The sequence below is a fragment of the Panthera leo genome, chromosome B4 (assembly GCF_018350215.1).
Source record: "Panthera leo isolate Ple1 chromosome B4, P.leo_Ple1_pat1.1, whole genome shotgun sequence".
NCBI lineage: Eukaryota > Metazoa > Chordata > Mammalia > Carnivora > Felidae > Panthera > Panthera leo.
The window spans coordinates 57,374,344-57,392,166 of NC_056685.1; the positions used below are offsets into that span (position 1 = coordinate 57,374,344).

The 17,823-nt window shown below is 35.6% G+C and overlaps 1 protein-coding gene across 11 annotated transcripts in view; it reads right to left on the bottom strand.

The window, feature by feature from the left end:
• SOX5 (SRY-box transcription factor 5) overlaps positions 1-17,823 on the bottom strand; it is a 1,003,938-nt gene that overhangs the window by 698,087 nt on the left and 288,028 nt on the right. The gene's annotated exons all lie outside the window — the stretch shown is intronic.

Consider the following 17,823-nt stretch of genomic DNA (forward strand, 5'->3'; position numbering starts at 1 on the left):
TACAATTTTAAAAGAAGATGATACCCAGTGCTAATAGCTGGGGAGAAAACAAATCCTCATATATATTTAGTGAGAGTGTAAATTTATACACTTTCGAATGGCAATTTGGCAATATGTGTGGAAATTCTAAATGTGCATGATTTTCAGCCCAGCAACTCCACTTCTGGTAATTTATCCTATCTAAATAATCACTTACATGTGCAAAGATACGTGCATAAAAATACTCATTTGTAGCATCATTTGCCAAATAACAGAAAACAACCCTAATGTCCATCAACAGGGAATTAAGATTATGACACCATTTTAAAGGAGAGAAAAGGATGTCTTTATACCTAACCAGAAGACAGAAAACAAAACATAACTTATCTCTGGGAAAAGGTAACTGTGGAGGCTTTTCAATATTTTTTTACAATATTTTTTCTTTTATAATCAGAAAGAAAGCAAAAAAAAAAAAGAAAAAGAAAAGAAAGAAAATATATATGTACAGCCCTATGAACTTAGAACTCTAGATCATTTACTTTTATATCATAAAACATATTATTTAAAAGCATGATTTACTGGAGACATGTTTAAACACTTTAACAACCAAAGCTATATTTCTCTATTCCAGCTTATAAATAATCTCTAATATTTCCTTTGTTTCATGGAATTTATGTTTTCTATGTAAAATGTGTTTTTATGAATATTATGAATATATAAAAATATTCTACTTTGAGGTAATACCAGCAATTTCTATCTTGTATTTACTTTAACTACAACCAAAGCATTAAAAGTAGGGAGTGCTCAAAAGTACACTATTAATTAATTCAAAGAGGAAAAAAACCCTAAAACTGTTATTACAAATATGAACTATATTATTTTAACTTGTCCTATATTTATAAATTTAACATTTTATTTTCTATGAATGATCTTCTCCATACAACCACTCCATTTAACAACCATTATTCTTTATGTGTTGTTTGGATATAATATTTAAATAAAGTCATTCTAAAAACCCTGAGTTGCCTCATAGAATACTAGTGTTATGGAATGATTTAATTAACCACTTATCAAAATAAAACAGAATTTTTCATTAACCATGCATATGATTATTATGTACTTAAATTATATCTGTAATTATTATTATAACTGTATATACTGACAGTCCCTTAACACAACCCCAGAGAATAAGGTCTCAGTTTTAAATTAATAATGGATTTTCCATCTAACTATACTTGGAACTTCTACCTGACCAGAGATATTCTTAATGTTGAAACAGCCAAAAATAACCATGATTTTTTCCCATTCATGATCTATGTATCTCTTATATAATGGTTCCAGAGTTAATCTGAGCTCAAATCATTTATCAGTTTGTAAACTGACCAAGAGTGATCACCTATTATGTTAGGAAGATTTTAATTGTGAATATAGGCAAGTTAGTGTAAAGTCTGGTGTTTTACCAATTGTTGTTTTCTTTTTTTTTTTAATGTTTATTATCTTTTGAGAGAGAGAGGGCATGAGTGGGGAGGGCCAGAGAGGGAGACAGAGGATCTGAAGTAGGCTCCATACTGACAGCAGGGAGCCTGAGGTGGGGCTCAAACTCATGAACCATGAGATCATGACCCAAGCCAAAGTTGGACGCTCAACCAACTGAGCCACCCAGGTGCCCCCCAATCATTGTTTTCTATATTTGGAGGTGAAAAGAAGAAATCGAAAGCTTTTCCACTTTATTGTATGCAATTTATCTAAACTTGAGGCTATGTCATCTACCATATAATGTAGAGCAGATCTGGCTGGAAAACCTTAAATCCAGGAGTAATTTGCTACCCCCCATAAATAAAGATGGCTCCCCATGGGTTAGCCTGAGACACATGGGTAGTAGTGGAATCTAGAGTTGCACAAAAAGCAAATGGAGGCATCTTTGTATTGTGCTGTCTTCCTCTGACTTTATCTTCCTGCTGGCTTTCTCTCAGCCCCTCCTATCAATGTACTCCCTGTCATTCCAGGGCCTAGTCACAAGCTGACAAGTTCCAGTGCCTGGAACATTCTTCTCCCCATTATTCCCAGAGGCAGGACAGAAGAAAGGTTAAGCATTTGGATGCTGGAACAGATCCCTAGTGTTTATTTTCCCTCTGCAAACTGGGGTGAATAATAGTGCCATCCTCTCAGGGTATTTAGGAGGATTAGATAAATTTACACAGGTAAAACAACCATCCCAGTGCCAGGGACAGAGAAAGCGACCAATAGGGTTGCCTATTACCATTACTATTATCATTTATATTCAGGGAAGCCTTCTCCAAACATCCCGATGAGGTCAAATCCTCCTATTTAAGGGCTCATCAATGTTTATTATTCTCTTGTAGCATTAATCACGGTCACATTTTTACATTGCTTTGTGTAATTGTTTAACAATACTAATTTTTCTTTTCTTTGTTTCCTCCCTCCCTCCTTTTTTTTTTTTTTTTTTTTTTTAGTAGGCTCCATGACCAACATGGGGCTTGAACTCATGATTCTAGGATCAAGAGTCAGATGCTCTACTGACTGAGCCAGCCAAGCAGTATATAATACTCATTCTTATCCCTAGACTGTGAATTCCATGGTGGCTAAGAACATGATTAGTGTTTTGAGAGTTTTTTGTCTGTTTTTGCTTTTTCCTTACGATTGTAGCCCAAAAATCTAGGATGAGCATCTAGTGCCTAAAAGGACTCCAATAAATACTAGTGAATGAGTTACTGCATTAGTTAATGAATACAGAAGCCAGGAAATAGAAAACATCTTTTTAAAAGAAACAAGGGAACTTGTTTAAGAAATTTAAAAACAAAGGGGCGCCTGGGTGGCGTAGTCGGTTAAGCATCCAACTCTTGATTTGGTTCAGGTCATGATCTTACCTTTGTAGGATAGAGCACCACATCACTCAGGCTCTGCACTGACAGCACAGAGCCTGCTTGAGATTCTTTCTTCCTTCTCCCTCTGCTTCTTGCCCTGCTTGCATGGTCTGTCTGTCTATCTGTCTCTCTCTCTCTCCCTCACTCTCAAAATAAATCAATAAAAAATAAACTTAAAAAAAAAAGCTTAAAAACAAAGACAACTTGACTTGCCTGAGATTTAGCTGGAGACGCTAATTCAATCTGCAGATAACTTGACTCTATATCCTGATCACCCTAACACCAATAGGCAGACAGGGTGACATGCTTCATCCATTAAAATTTGAGCTGTGGCCTTAAACCAGTTTGGAGTTGTGGAGGAAGAACTGTAAGTGGGTATTTATACACACAAACCTGTATATTATACAACCTACATCTAGAAATTGTTTATGCGAAACTTAGCTAATTTTTAACAAGATTTAAAACCCAAACAGCAGCAACAACAAAATTTGGGTAAATAAGCACGTAAATCAAAGAGACATAACACAGGTAGAATATAGAGCAGGTGAGGAAAAACAAACAAACAAACATGTGAATACAGAAGTCAAATTTAATATATAAGGAGATAAATCAACAGTAAAGGAAATGTTCTTTAGTGACCAAGAAGGGAAAATATCCACTCCTGATATTTTTGTATTAACTTGTAAACAATTCTACATTCTACTTATCTAAAAGAGAAAAATGGCTTCAATGTACAATCATATATGTATCAAATATTTTGTGTTTATTAGTTCATCTGCTAGACACTAATATCATTGGATAGCATCACGTTACCATTTCAGATTTGGGTCAAATTGAGTCTTTGGCCATGAAATCTATGCCTTCAACATCACAAAATTGGTATGCATACATTTAGTCTTGTTGAACATATATTTTAATAATATTTTCTCATAAAACTTTTACTTAGTTGTCATATCATGTTGACTATTAAAAATTGCTTATTTCAATTTTTGGGATATTATTTTTCCTGTTGGCTTCTCAAATTATTTATAAACACTAATTTTTTTCAAAAGGGTGTTTCAAGTAAAGTATCTTATGACAGTCATATCAGTCACTGTCAGTCATATAAAACTCAATGTTTCAAAGTGAAAGAAAAAAAGCTCAAGGAAATTAAAATTATAATTTCATTCCAATTATTACCAACCTACCATCATACCACCTGAGTGAAACTGTAAGAGACCAAGAGCCAGGAATACATTCTCATGTTATCAACTTTCTTTTTTTAATTCTGAAATTTTGGCTCTTTTTGCCTCAGTTCTTCCATATTATAAACACTGACATGTTGGCAGCTAATCAAGTAATGATTGGAAAGTGCTTAAAGCTTAAATATTCTTGGAAGAGAAGTAGTGTACAGGTGCAAAGTAAAAGAAATTTTTTAAATGTTTCCCACAAATTGAGGGAAAAAAATCATAAAATTCTCAGGTCATGTTTACAAAAGGATAAAGCGTTCCAACAGCACTATAATTGCAGGGAAATGGGCTTGCCTAGGGTTGATTCATCTCACTGATTTATTATTATATACTCCTAAATATTTCCAAAAAGCTTTGAGACAGCTTATAATGAAATACAAAGCAAAAAGGCCATAGGTAAATGATAAAGGGACAGAGGATTTATGAAATAGCCATGCCAAAACCCAAGTGAAGCTTTAGCAACTGGTAATAATAAAAAAAAATACAAGGTTTCTACCAATTTCAAAGGAGAAATATGATGGAATATAAAGACTGCATTTAAAAAATTAACAAACTAAAGCACGCCTGTTCCTCCAGAAAAGAGAAAGTTACCAACCCTCAACTACACAATTGATTTATTTTTGAAGACTTTGAAGAAGGTGCAGTCATTTGTATGTGTGTGTGTGTGTGTGTGTGTGTGTATGTGTATATATATATATTTTTTTTGGTATATATACATATACACATATGTATATATATATATATATATATATATATATATATATATATATGTGTATATATATATATATACACATATATATATATATAAGTGTTTCCAATGTGCCAGACACTGTGCCATGGGGTAGAAGGGGGTAGAAACACCAATAGGAGAAAAAAAGGCCTGGTCTTTACTTGAAACTCATAGTTTAGGAAAGGAGATTAACATTAATCAACTAATCACAAAAGGATAAGCATGCAAGTCCAGACTAAGATAGTACTGGTGGAAAGGAACAGAGTATGATAGAAACAAGGAACTCGTTTGAGGATTGAGGGACAGCTCCTTGAAGAAGTTAGGCTCAAATGAAGTCTGTTTGATGATGAAGAGTTCACTCAGAAAAGGATGAGGTTGGCTAAAAAGCATTTGAGAGGAGGGGAGTCTGTGCGAAGACCCAGGGTCAGGAGAGAGCTTGGGGCCCTTGTGGATCAGAAAAAAGATCAGAGTGTTGAAGCACTGAGCACTGTAAGATAAGGCGGGACAAGTTCTATGGGAGCCAGAGAAGCTGAGCCTGTGGGAACATTAAGTCTTTATCCAAAAGCTATAAGAAGTCCCTGATGGCATTTCAAAAAAACAAACACACAGAAAAGCCAGAGATATTTTATACAAAACTATTTCTCACACTGTCTTTTAAAGTTTAGGGTCTGGGAGAAGTCTTTCTGGGGCTTATTGTTCAGGACAAAGTTTTACTGAACCTGACAGAAAACAAATGTTTGAGAAGGAATTATGTAAAGCCTCCCTTTGCAGGGGAGGAGAAATAACAAGAACAGAATTTCCTGGAAGCCCATGTTGGGGGACTTGAGAGAAGGGCTTGTAGAAGAGAGCCTGTATTTGCCATGAGGTGATTTGCCTTTAAAAGAAATTAATTTTTTTAATGTTTATTTGTTTATTTTGCCAGAGGGAGAGAGAATGGGAGGGAGGGACAAAGAGAGAATCCCAAGCAGGCTCCATGTTCAGCTAGGAGTCCAACACAGGGCTGATCCCACAAACCGCGAGATCATGACCTGAGCCAAAATCAAGAGTCAAATGGTTAATGGACTGAGCCACTCAGGTGCTCCTGGAGAACCTCCCCCAAAAACAGGCTCAGAAAGCCAATGTTTCTGAGATAAATATGTTGTAGCCTTCAGGGAGCTAGGGCACAAAAGTAGGAACCCACTGATTTGTGGTATTAGATGGAAGAAATGGGAAGTTCTGTTCCTTTCTTTTGTCTTTTCTCTTCTCTTTTCTTTTGCCTTGCATTCTCTCCCTCTTTTCTTCATGGACATTTTTTGGTTGTAGCTTCTTTGTTACACACTCTCTTGCTATATCTCAATATGCACAGCCCCTTTCTTTCAAACTCGATTAAGTTTGCTTGTTTATGTTTTTCAGAATATTTGTTCTATGTGAATGTATGATAGTCACAAAGCAAATGATGAAGAGGATCTTTTCATTAAAATGGTTGAAGGAAGGTGGTGAAGGCTAAGAAATTGCCCAATAGTGAAAATTCATGAGGCTGATAGTTAAAAATATGCCCCTTCAGTAGAAGAGGTACCAAAGAATGGTTTCTATAGCTGTATCGGTGCATCATGCCTGGGTCATTGATCATCTCTCTGGGCTGACAATATTTGTCCTAAAGAAATCATTTCACACTTGCCCATCACATTACCCAGCACAGAATAGTGCTTAGTAAATGCTTAGTCTTGAATGAAATGTTTTCTCTGTAATGGGGAGGGGAGAGTGAATACAAAGAGGTCTTTCATGGGATTGTATTTGCCTGAAAACTCAAATGCTCTTCCATTTGAATATTCCCTTGAATATTTTCAGGCCTTTGATTTGTAAGGTTGATAAGAATTTCCCAATTCATTAAGAGTAAATATTGACAAGCAAGATTTATCTTATATATCTATAGAGAAATGGGGTCAAAACAGAAATACAGCTGTCAGTGATACATAACAGAAGGCCCTGATTAAAAACAAAAAAAAAAAATCATACCTGTTTTAGACCTTTCAGGAACACGTTTCAGTGTTGTTTCTTTTTTTTTTTTTCTTCCTAATCTTACATCTAATCAGACAGCAGCCTGTAACTTTTCTCATCATTACATATGGCCTATTGACAGTTGACAACAACTTTACTCATCATTACATATGGCCATTTACAGTTGACAGCTGTCAACCAGGCAAGTTCACATACGTTGCTGCACAATCACATGGCATTGCAAAGAGTGGGGTGAGAACCCAGGCCAACATGCCATTGATGAGCCTAGAATGAACCACTGCAGCTGGAAACTACCTCACGGAAACAAAACAGATCCCACCCTTGTACATTTTACCTCAGTCTCTCACCATTAAAAAACTACTCCCATATTCAAATTATTTTATTTCACTTAGTACTCACAGAGCACTTTTTTTCTGACTTATTTCTGATACTAGTGCTTTCTATTCCAGTTGATTTATTACAGAAAAAAAAAAGGGGGCAGGGGGTGGTATTGTAGTATTTACACCACAAGGAAATCCTGCTCCTTAAGATACAGAAGAAGGTATATCTCCACTTTAAACTTGACCTAGCACTGCCTTTAAATTCAGTGAATGAGAGGGGCGCCTGGGTGGCTTGTCGGTTAAGCGTCCGACTTCAGCTCAGGTCATGATCTCACGGTCCTTGAGTTTGAGCCCCGCGTCGGGCTTTGTGCCGCGTCGGGCTCTGTGCTGACAGCTCAGAGCCTGGAGCCTGTTTCAGATTCTGTGTCTCCCTCTCTCTGACCCTCCCCTGTTCATGCTCTGTCTCTGTCTCAAAAATAAATAAACGTTAAAAAAAAATATTTAAATTCAGTGAATGAGAAACCATAGGAGTTAGGAAACGATAGTTCTATCACAAAGACATGGACTTCAGTAATCTATCTAAAATGCCTATTTTCAAAACCACTTCTAGTTTGATGGACAGTAGAATAAAGTTGATGCCAGTACCAAGAACTTAAAGTTGGAAGTTTGTGATGGTCAAGTTTTGTTCTGCGTGTGTGTACATGCACAAGTGAATGTATGAGGCAGCATCTTCCCCAATGTCATTTATTCACCCAGAACATTTTATATCATTATTTCAGTATTTATGCCTACCTATTTCAAGCAGGTCTTATGAAAGGCATTTTCGTCAAGACACAAATCACTTGCCATTAGTGATTTCTAACCTTTATTACCCCAGCAAGAGATAGAGAACTTTTGAGACACAGCCTAAACATGTCAAAAGGTTGGTTTTCCATTAATACCAGCAGGAGTAGAAAATGACACTGCAGTTGTCCTTGGAACAGAGAAGCTGACAGATTTGCTGAAAGGTTCAGCCATTGTAGGCTTTTGTTAAAAACCTAAAGCCAGCAACATTTCTCTTTGAAGTTCTGAAACATCTTGGAATTCAAAGAGCTCAACAAAGAATAACATGGACAATTGAGTTTTTCAAAACTCCATTTTAATTTAGCTTTTAAAATATTATGCCTAGTCACTTAGAGTGTCAACTCATTCAAAAGTACAAAGTAAGTTCATTAAGAATTATCACCTAAGGTATCCAAATAGATCTCCAATTCAGAGGATGTATGCCAAGGTCTAATACATTTAATTTAAATGCTTACCTTTCCCCTGGGCATTTCCAACAATTCTAATTGAAAGGCACTTAAGAGAGGGAGGTCTACAATTCTGAGTATTGTACACGGGCTCTCATACCGAAGGCCTTTTCTATTCAGAATGTGAAAAATCAGATTCCAGATCACTTGTCCTTTATAATTCCTGTAATCTTTTCCAGTTAAAATTAATATCTGAGTATTACAGTAAAAACCAACATCCAGGACTAAATTTCCTGGAGTTGGCAAGCTATATTATTCTGTATTGGAATACTCAAAAGAGAACTGTACAATGTTTGGGTAGCAGCAACAGGATGAGTGAGTCAGCTGAGACTAACACAAAAACTTACTTCTAAGATCTGTGTAATTAAGCACACCGTACTCTTTCAACATAAATAACAGGTCTCACTATTCCCATAAATCCAATATTTAGAAAATTTACTTGGTTCATTCTTATCCTGATTTTTTACGATGGCTGATAAAATTTTAATGTTGGTCTGATTAACTGCCCAAAAGTATGCAAACGTTGAACAGCAGCCTCAAAATATATGTCAGAAATATGACTTGGAATGTCAGAAGTTCTTCTATTCCCTCATTCAATATTTAGATGCCCTCCTTGAATTCCAAAAATAAATAAATAAATACCTTCCACATTTAATAAAATAGCATAAAATAGCTATTACTGCTTGTCTCTTTGGTCTGATGATCCATGCTATACCCTAAATATAAATTTGATTAAAAGTTCCAGTCTTCTTTAAGGAGACAGCCAGTCCTTACTGAACTGGGATGGTCAGACATTCAGAAAAGGAATTAACAAGGCATATACTTTATCACAGCCCAAAATACCTCAGTATCACAGATCCAGTTATTGAAAGAAGTACTGCTAAAAAAAATGTGATTTTTGTCTAATTTGCCAATTTAAGTTTGGTACTTTTTCTTCATTCCATAAATCTCATTCATTTTTGCTTTTGCCAACTTTACAAAATGAACAAGTCTCAACAGTGAGGAAAGGGGTAAAGAAAAGAAAATGTCTCCTATATACTCATATAAAAATGAACACATTTCCTAAAAAATAGATTGATTTCTCTCATTCCATAGGGGAAAAAGTGGCTATAACAAACATTTCCATTGTTATCAGCTCTACGGAAAATTAGGAAGACAATGAAACAAGTTAATTTCCTGAATGCCAGGCTTGTAAGAAAAATAGCAAAGACCTATGAAATTCTACCTCTAGTGTCTATGCCAAAAACAGTTGCTGTTACAATTTGCCACACTTGCCTTAGTTTTTACATAGAGAATGTGTTTGGTTTCACAGGTAATTGGTAGCCTTGAGCACATGTAACTTACAATCACTGAATGAAAAGATTCGCTTTGGTGAATTAAAATGGAACAATTTCTCCAAAATAAAGGGAAAAAGGCAAAATAAAATGTTAAGGGGATTAATAGGCAAGTGTTTCATCTATTTTTGCATTTAATTTGATGTTATGAAAGCTTTAGGCATCTAAAAATATACCCCTTTTATTTTCTAAGTCTGCAAGATTTGGCTTTTGGAATAGAAACAGTTTAGGTGGGGAGGGAATTGTTGAATTCTGTATCTATGTTTAAAAAAAAAGGGGGTGGGGGGGTTGACCATAACCCGAGGCCCTAGCTCCTGCAGAGTGCCTGTTGTTATGAAAGCAAGGTGCTCCACACGATCTAATCATAGCACTAAACCTTGTTACAAGCCCTTTTACAGCTCCAATATCTGGGTTACATGGAAACACGCTGGAGAGCCTCCTTGTACTATGAAATAAATGTCATTCTGACTGGCATCCTCTCTTCCAGCAAGTAATTTCCCTCCGCTGATAAATCGATACAGCAAAAACAAATGAGAGCACACAATGGGCACAGTGAGGATTACATTTTTATTCATTTCAGAGCCCCTGCAGCCAAGTTTTTTAAGTACAATGGCAGAAATGATGCACTTGAGCTAGGAAACAAGAGAGATACATAGAGACATTGAGATAAGAAAAGAAAGACAAAAAAGAAGAAAGGAAAGAAATAAGAACAAAGAGAAAGCCAAGAGACAGGAGGCAAATGTGTCCCTATCAAGCAGTTCACACATAAACTTCTGTTTGAGAGTAAGATTATTATTTGAATTCTTGTCCAGCTCTTCACAGATATGATCAGAGAAAACACACATCTTCTTTTTTCACTTCTTTATTGCAGATAATTTGAAAAGGATCTAAGATCTTACTTTTTATTTGATTGATTAATTATTGATATCAACATTAAGATCCACACATGACAACTTATCTATAAAACCCACAACTAGAAATGGTAGAAAAGACAAAATCAATCTTTATTCATCTCTGAAAGTCCCCTCAAGTCATTTATGTTTTTCATTGTCTTTAAGGCAAAGATGGAAAGGGCAAAACAAAAGAGAAGCAAGAACACAGTGACTATTCATAAGAGAGATGAAAAATTCCCATGAAGATGTCTTTTAAGATTGATTTCATTAAGTCCCAAAATAATTAAATAAGTTTTATTGAAAAGAGATATGGTGCACATTTTAAAGTGAAAATTCTAAGATATTTTCTCTTCGGAAGGGAAAAGAGAAAGAACTATTCCACAAAACCCTGAAAACCCCAAATTTCCTGTGAAGAAAGAGTATTACATTTTCTGTTATTTACCGTGGCATTCAACTCTTCTGAAGGCAATGGATCTTACAAGGAGAGAAATATAAAGTCTTAATATGGCTTTTAGGTGATATGCTATTGTAAACTTTAAAAATTATTGGCCAAGTTATTCAACTATCTGTGCCTTAATTTTTAAATCTATAAAAATAAGGATGATGTTAATAGTAATCAGAGAATTACGTTAGTATAAGCAAAGTGTTGAGAATAGTTCCTAACTCCGAGTAAATGTGACCATCGTCATCGCTGTCACCCATTACTTCCCAAGCTACAGTTAGTTATGTGGGTGTTTTCAACAATTTTTGTTTGGCCTACAGGGTAACAATGTACTCACACAATACATTCTTGGGGTCACTGCACAGTACTGAACTAGATGGACTAAGGGTCTCATCTGGCCACAGATTTTAAATATTCTTAACTGTTTTGTCTCAGAGTCAATATCTCAGAGTCAATACACTCCCTTGGAAGAGCAAGTTAGAATATGTATCACTATATCCAATCCTTAAGTATTCTTTTAATGTTCTCTTTATTGAAGTCTGGAAGATAGCGTGTACCTTTTTCCTCCATAAAATATGTGTAACTAGTATTTCCCATGATATTCTCAATGATCATTCTCAGTCAGTGTTTAATATATTATATTCTTAATGCTATTTATGATCTTTCTCCTTTGGGGTTTAATTTGATTATTCTTTATACTTTTAAGTGTTTGGATTAGTATGTGTTTATAACTCTTTATTCATTCATTACTGTACTCCACTGGCCATCCATTTTACTTCTTAAGAAGAAGTAAGAAACAGAGGAATAGCTCAAACTGGTTTGTACTACAGACTTTGATAACAAATGAAGAGAAACAAGAAAAGAAAGCAAGGCATATGGAATGCTCTGGTAGGCCCTCCTGGCCTCTGTCATCTTTTCTTTCTTGTATCATCAATAAAAAAAGAGTGGATATAAGCCTACATTAGTGTCTCTTAGTATTTTTTTCACTATCATTTTTCCCAGTGAACATTTTTATAAATTTTCCCTAATAGCCCACCCGATGAAATTTTAATACACCCAGTATATTGTTATATGTACCATATGTGTATCTATACTTTTTGAAAGGGGGATAATCCTTTCTTCTTTTCAAAACCAAGTTTTACCCCTTTATGGTAACATCACCTTTTGAGAATACACAGGCTAATTCACATTAGGAAGACAAACCATTTTCCACTTAGCGCATCGGGTCCAACATGACTATAGAAGGTAAGTTGGAAGCCAGTTATAGTTGTGAGTCTGTGTTTTGTTTTGTTTTTCGCAAACCTTTAAGTACTAATCCATGGACCCTTAGTCCATCTAGTTCAGTAAATTTACGTTACCCCAAAATCCAAAACAGTACTTTGAAAATGGAAAATATATGGTAGTGTGTGAAAGATGCCCAAGAAGCTACAAAGCAGTTTAAGGACAAGAAGTAAGGAGGATGAAGAGTAAAGTGGAATTGTTTCCAATTAAAGCAGCTAGGGAATTAGGTAGGTGGAATGTAATTATCTACATTGGAGTTTGGCCAGGCTTCTGGGCTCTTTTGAGGAAAAAAAAAAAAAAATGAAAGAAAGAAAGAAAGGGGAAAAAAAAGAAGAAAGCTCTGTGATCGCTAATGAATAGAGAGGTAGGCCCAAGCTGAACATCTCATCCAAAAAAATGGAATAAGATTTCTAAGTCCTTCTTTCCCAGAACATAAGTGGTATTCTCCTTTAATGAATTTGAAACTACTTATAAGCCCCTTACTTCAATTTGAAATAATAATTTCATACAGCAATAACCTTAGAAATGGGAGTGTTGGAGAAGACAGTAAAATAGCTCCGGCAATCAATGAAAGAGGCACAATTTGTAGCACGTGAGTGTCAAATCTGCAGCATTTTGAAATACAAGTGTTGGAGTCACACCAACACATGTCTAAAATTGAACAAGTCACTTTACGTTTTTAGGTTACCTGAAGAAGTAATTAGTAAAACAGGTTAGTTCTGCTCAAAGTACACAGGACCTTCCCCAATGACTGGGCCGCCAAGGCAGTGTAATGAAAACTGATAACTTTACCAACTCGGGAAGCCCGAGATGTGTGCCCAATAAATGTAAGCAGACATTATATCCTTCATAATCAGGGTAGAAGGAAGATGTGAACTGAATAAATGCTTGAAAAAAATCATAGCTTCTATTAGATGCAAAGATTGAAGCGTTAGACACCTTTAAGCTCAGCTTTCATTTAATTTATGGCTTTCCTTTCTGTAGTCTGAAGGGAGTGAAAAATTCTTCTCTCTAATTTTTTCCCCTTTCATGACTTGACCAGGAAGATGAAATCGGGGTACTTTAATTACCATTCAGAGCCAAAGGCTTGCCCTTTGATATGGAAATCCCACTTCTGTGACTGCCTTTTCCCCAGCCCCTTCTCCTTCCAGTTGCCCAACAGAATTTTAAGTAGCTTTGTCACCAGCTGATAGTAAAAGCTAACTGTAGCTCTTTCCTGTTAAGTTCTGTTTTGAGTTACACTATGTTTCTTTCACCAAATTGGAAAAGCTGGAAGCAAGAAAGGAGGGGGAGGGAAGGCAGCAAGAGATAGAGGGAAAGGGAGAAAGAGAGCGGATGTGAATGAGAGTATGACCAACTCTATCCATTAGAGTCACTCAATTATAGTTTCTACTCTGTCTGCATGAAGTGTGGCCCATCCTGCACAAAGCCTCTCACTTTAAACACACACACACAGAGCACAAACCGATGAAAGCTGCCATGTAGAGTTACCCCGTTATTGTCATCTGCCTGCTGCATGACTCCAGGCTTTGCTATAATTATTAATTGCACTTGTCAACTGTCATTAATTCCTCTTTAGCATCCCTGTCTTTGAGTAATTAGACAGAACAGCCTCACTGAGCTCATTGTTTAGAGTCCCTTGAAAGAGCCCACTGGGCTTTCTGCAGAGAAAACCATCAGGAATACAATAGAGCACTTCTCCCTTAACCCTTTGGAAGTGTGAATGTAAGGGAAAGTGCTCTCACAGGTTTGGGTGGCCTGCTTTACTTTGCGGGTACATAAAGTCTCTGTCAACTACCTCTTACCTGGAACCATATTTTAAATGTTTCTTTCCAGCAGAGAAGAGGTATTTAAGTTAATTAAAAAGTCTTGGGGAAAACAAAATTTCCAAATTAACATTATCAAGTTTTTAATCATTTTCTCATTTATCTTATGCTTTCGATGTTGGCGAAGCCACATTTCTCAGAAATAATATTTCCCTGTTGATTATATACATCTATAGACACTGCACACACACACACACACACACACACACACACACAAACACATACACGTGCAAAGTTTTTTCCAGGTGACTTTTGATTTCTCTAAGTTATAACTTAGATTCTAAATTTTAGATTGACAGGATTGAAGCTCCTTTTTATTTAGTCCTTTTACCCAGCCTCCTATATAATGAGTCAGTTGACAGTGCTTTAAATTGTACAACTGGTAGCTCTGAATACATTTTAAAATTTTATTTTAAAATCCCTACACTGAAAATTAGGCCATATTTGATATTTGGTCCATGGTCTCTAGAAATTCCCTGAATTCATCCAGGGATACATTTTGTGCAATAATTCCAAATGAGAATTAATATGTTATCATTTTGAATCACATAATGCATAAGAAAGCACTATAAAAACTGTAAAGTGCTATAAAATGTCATATTAGTATTTTATCATTATTGGCTTATAAAACTAAACTCCTTTGATGCTGTTAAATCTATTTGCAGCTTTAAGTTCTTTAAATATGTCAAGAATAAAAAAATATTTAGCCATTTTCTAATAATAACACTGTTAATAACAATATCAAAATAGTTATTTGTTATTAGTTTAAACCACTCATACAGTAAAACTTCTTGATCTAGCTGTTTCACTGAAAAGGAAAAATCATATGAATTTCTCTTTAAAAATTTAAGGTCTATGTCATTTTAGAAAATACATGAGAGTAAATATAATCACTAGGGATCATTAGAGCTATTTCCTATATTATCTTAGCTATGAATTTTTTTCAGATACTGGGTGAGTACATTTTAACAATAACGTTTACTAAAGTCGAGATATGGGTTCTATATACTTCATATACATTAGTTCATTTAATGTTCAAATCTCTATGAAATAGGTACTATCATCTCAAATTTAGAAATAGGAAAACTAAGCAATGAGTAGTTAAGGAAGTCGTCCAAGATCGCACAGCTAATGAATGGCTGTCAAGATGTGACAATCTAACTTCTCCAGGAGCTAAGATACTCTCCTATGCAGGTGTCCATTCGATAGGTAATAAATCGAGATTTGTGATTGTGTTTCCTAAGGAGCAAAATGTATTAATATATCTGAAAAACTCGACATAAAAGTATGACATAAAAATACACTGGACATCTTAGGAAGCATCCAATACAGTCAAAGTGAAACTGCAGTGGAGGTGGGGAAGAGACAGAAAATGAGTTTTGCAAATGTTGGATATTATTTTGGCTTTGGCACTGTTATCACTGTGTGTAAATGCTAGGTTAACATAAGAAAAATCCATTTTGATTTATACACACACAGACACACACACACATACACACACATGTATTGAGTATTTACTACATAGCTAGTCTATGCTAAGTAGTATGTAAGGCACTGAAGAAATACAGAAGTATAAATTATGATTCCTAGCTAAAAGGAGATTTCAGACTTACTGAAAGGACAGAATTTTGAGAACCACACAATTAACATACTACAAAGTGCTAAATGGAATACAATCAATAAAATAGATTAAATGAAAGATCTAAGATCAATGATGCTAGAAGAAGGAAAAATGTGACTTATTAAAAGGAAAAAAATTCTAAGTATCAGGGGCATCTAACAATGAATCAAGCTGATTTGATAAGCAATGAATATCTATCATTAAAACACTTAAGTTAGGTAATGATCAATAATGAACAGTATAAAAGATTTTCTGCAGTGGTTGTGAGGTTGAACCAGCCTAAATAATATTGTCTAATATCATCTTGCACGTCTTAGATTCCATAATCCCATAAAATAAACTTTTAGGAAGGAAGGGAAACTTTATTTTGCTTGTTCTTTACAGAGAAGTCATCCTGAAGAAGTATGGTATTGAATTTGACTTTGAATAATGAATTAGAGATTCAAAAGTGGTAATAAGAGTAAAATAAAAAAAAATAACTTACAAATAGAATTACAAGTGCAAGGAGAGGAGCAGAAATAATAAACATGGGAAAGACAGCAAAAAGGCCCTACCTCACTGACATGACTTGGAGGAGCAGGCATGGCGGGGAGGGGGTAAGCGGCAGGGGGGTAGCAAGTAAGAGAGTAAAAGCTGTCTCAGCAGAAAGGAGGCCAACTCTCAAAAGATCTGGTCAAGAGGTTTTTCATGGATTTAACTGTAAGAGAAGTAACTATGAGTTCGAGCCCCACATCAGGCCCTGCGCTGACAGCTTGGCGCCTGCTTGGGATTCTGTCTCTCCCTCTCTTTGCCCCTCCCCTGCTTGCTCTCTCTCTCTCTCAAAATAAATAAACTTAAAAATAAAATACAATGCAGAATGGGAAAGAATAAGAAATACTAAATGTTAGAGAAAAAAATAACTATTGTATACCTAAAACAAGAGTACATTTTGTAACTTTCTTTTTATACCTTACTATTCTCCTTTTGCAATGCTTAAATAAATATGACTGAAATTTTTAGCAAAAAATTTAGCTGGAGGAGGTCCAAAAGCACAAACTTAAGTTATAAAATAAAATAAATAGCTCATGGGGATATCACGTACAGCATGGTGTTCTACATTTGAAAGTTGCTAAGATATATCTTAAAAGTCCTCATCACAGGGCTACCAGGGTGGCTTAATCAGTTAAGTGATGGATTCTTGACTTCGGCTCAGGTCATGACCTCACAGTTGGTGGGTTCGAGCCCCGTGTCAGGCTCTGCATTGCCAATGCAAAGCTGGCTTGGGATTCTCTCTCTCCCTCTCTCTCTCTCCCACGTTCACTCACTCTCTCTCAAAATAAATAAATAAACTTAAAAAAAATGTCCTCATCACACAGAAAAATTTATAAGTACATATGGGGACCAATGTTAACTAGACTTATTGTGGTGATCATTTTGCAATATATACATATATCAAATCCTTATGTTACAAACCTGAAACTAACATAATATTATATGTCATTTATACCTCAATTAAAAGAAAAGCATACTATGGGGCGCCTGGGTGGCTCAGTCGGTTGAGCGTCCGACTTTGGTTCAGGTCACGATCTCACGGTTTGTGAGTTCGAGCCCTGCATCGGGCTCTGTGCTGACAGCTCAGAGCCTGGAGGCTGCTTTGGATTCTGTCTCCCTCTCTCTCTGCTCCTCCCCTGCTCACACTCTGTCTCTCTCTCAAAAATAAATAAAGATTATTTTTTAAAAAAAAAAAAGAAAAACATACTTTATACAATGACCATATCTACTCAGTATAATACCGTATTTAACAAAATGTAAGAGAGAAAGAAAGAACAGGGAAAAAAAAGGAAAGACAGCTAGCTGATGGACTCAGCATGAACAAAGAGTACATGAACTATAAATGACTCTAAAGTGAAGTATCTATCATTCAGTCAAAATTTTATTACTTAGATATGCCATGGCTATCAACAGCCATGCTCAGGAAATACATCTACCCTGTTTCTATTGGGGAACTGATATCACA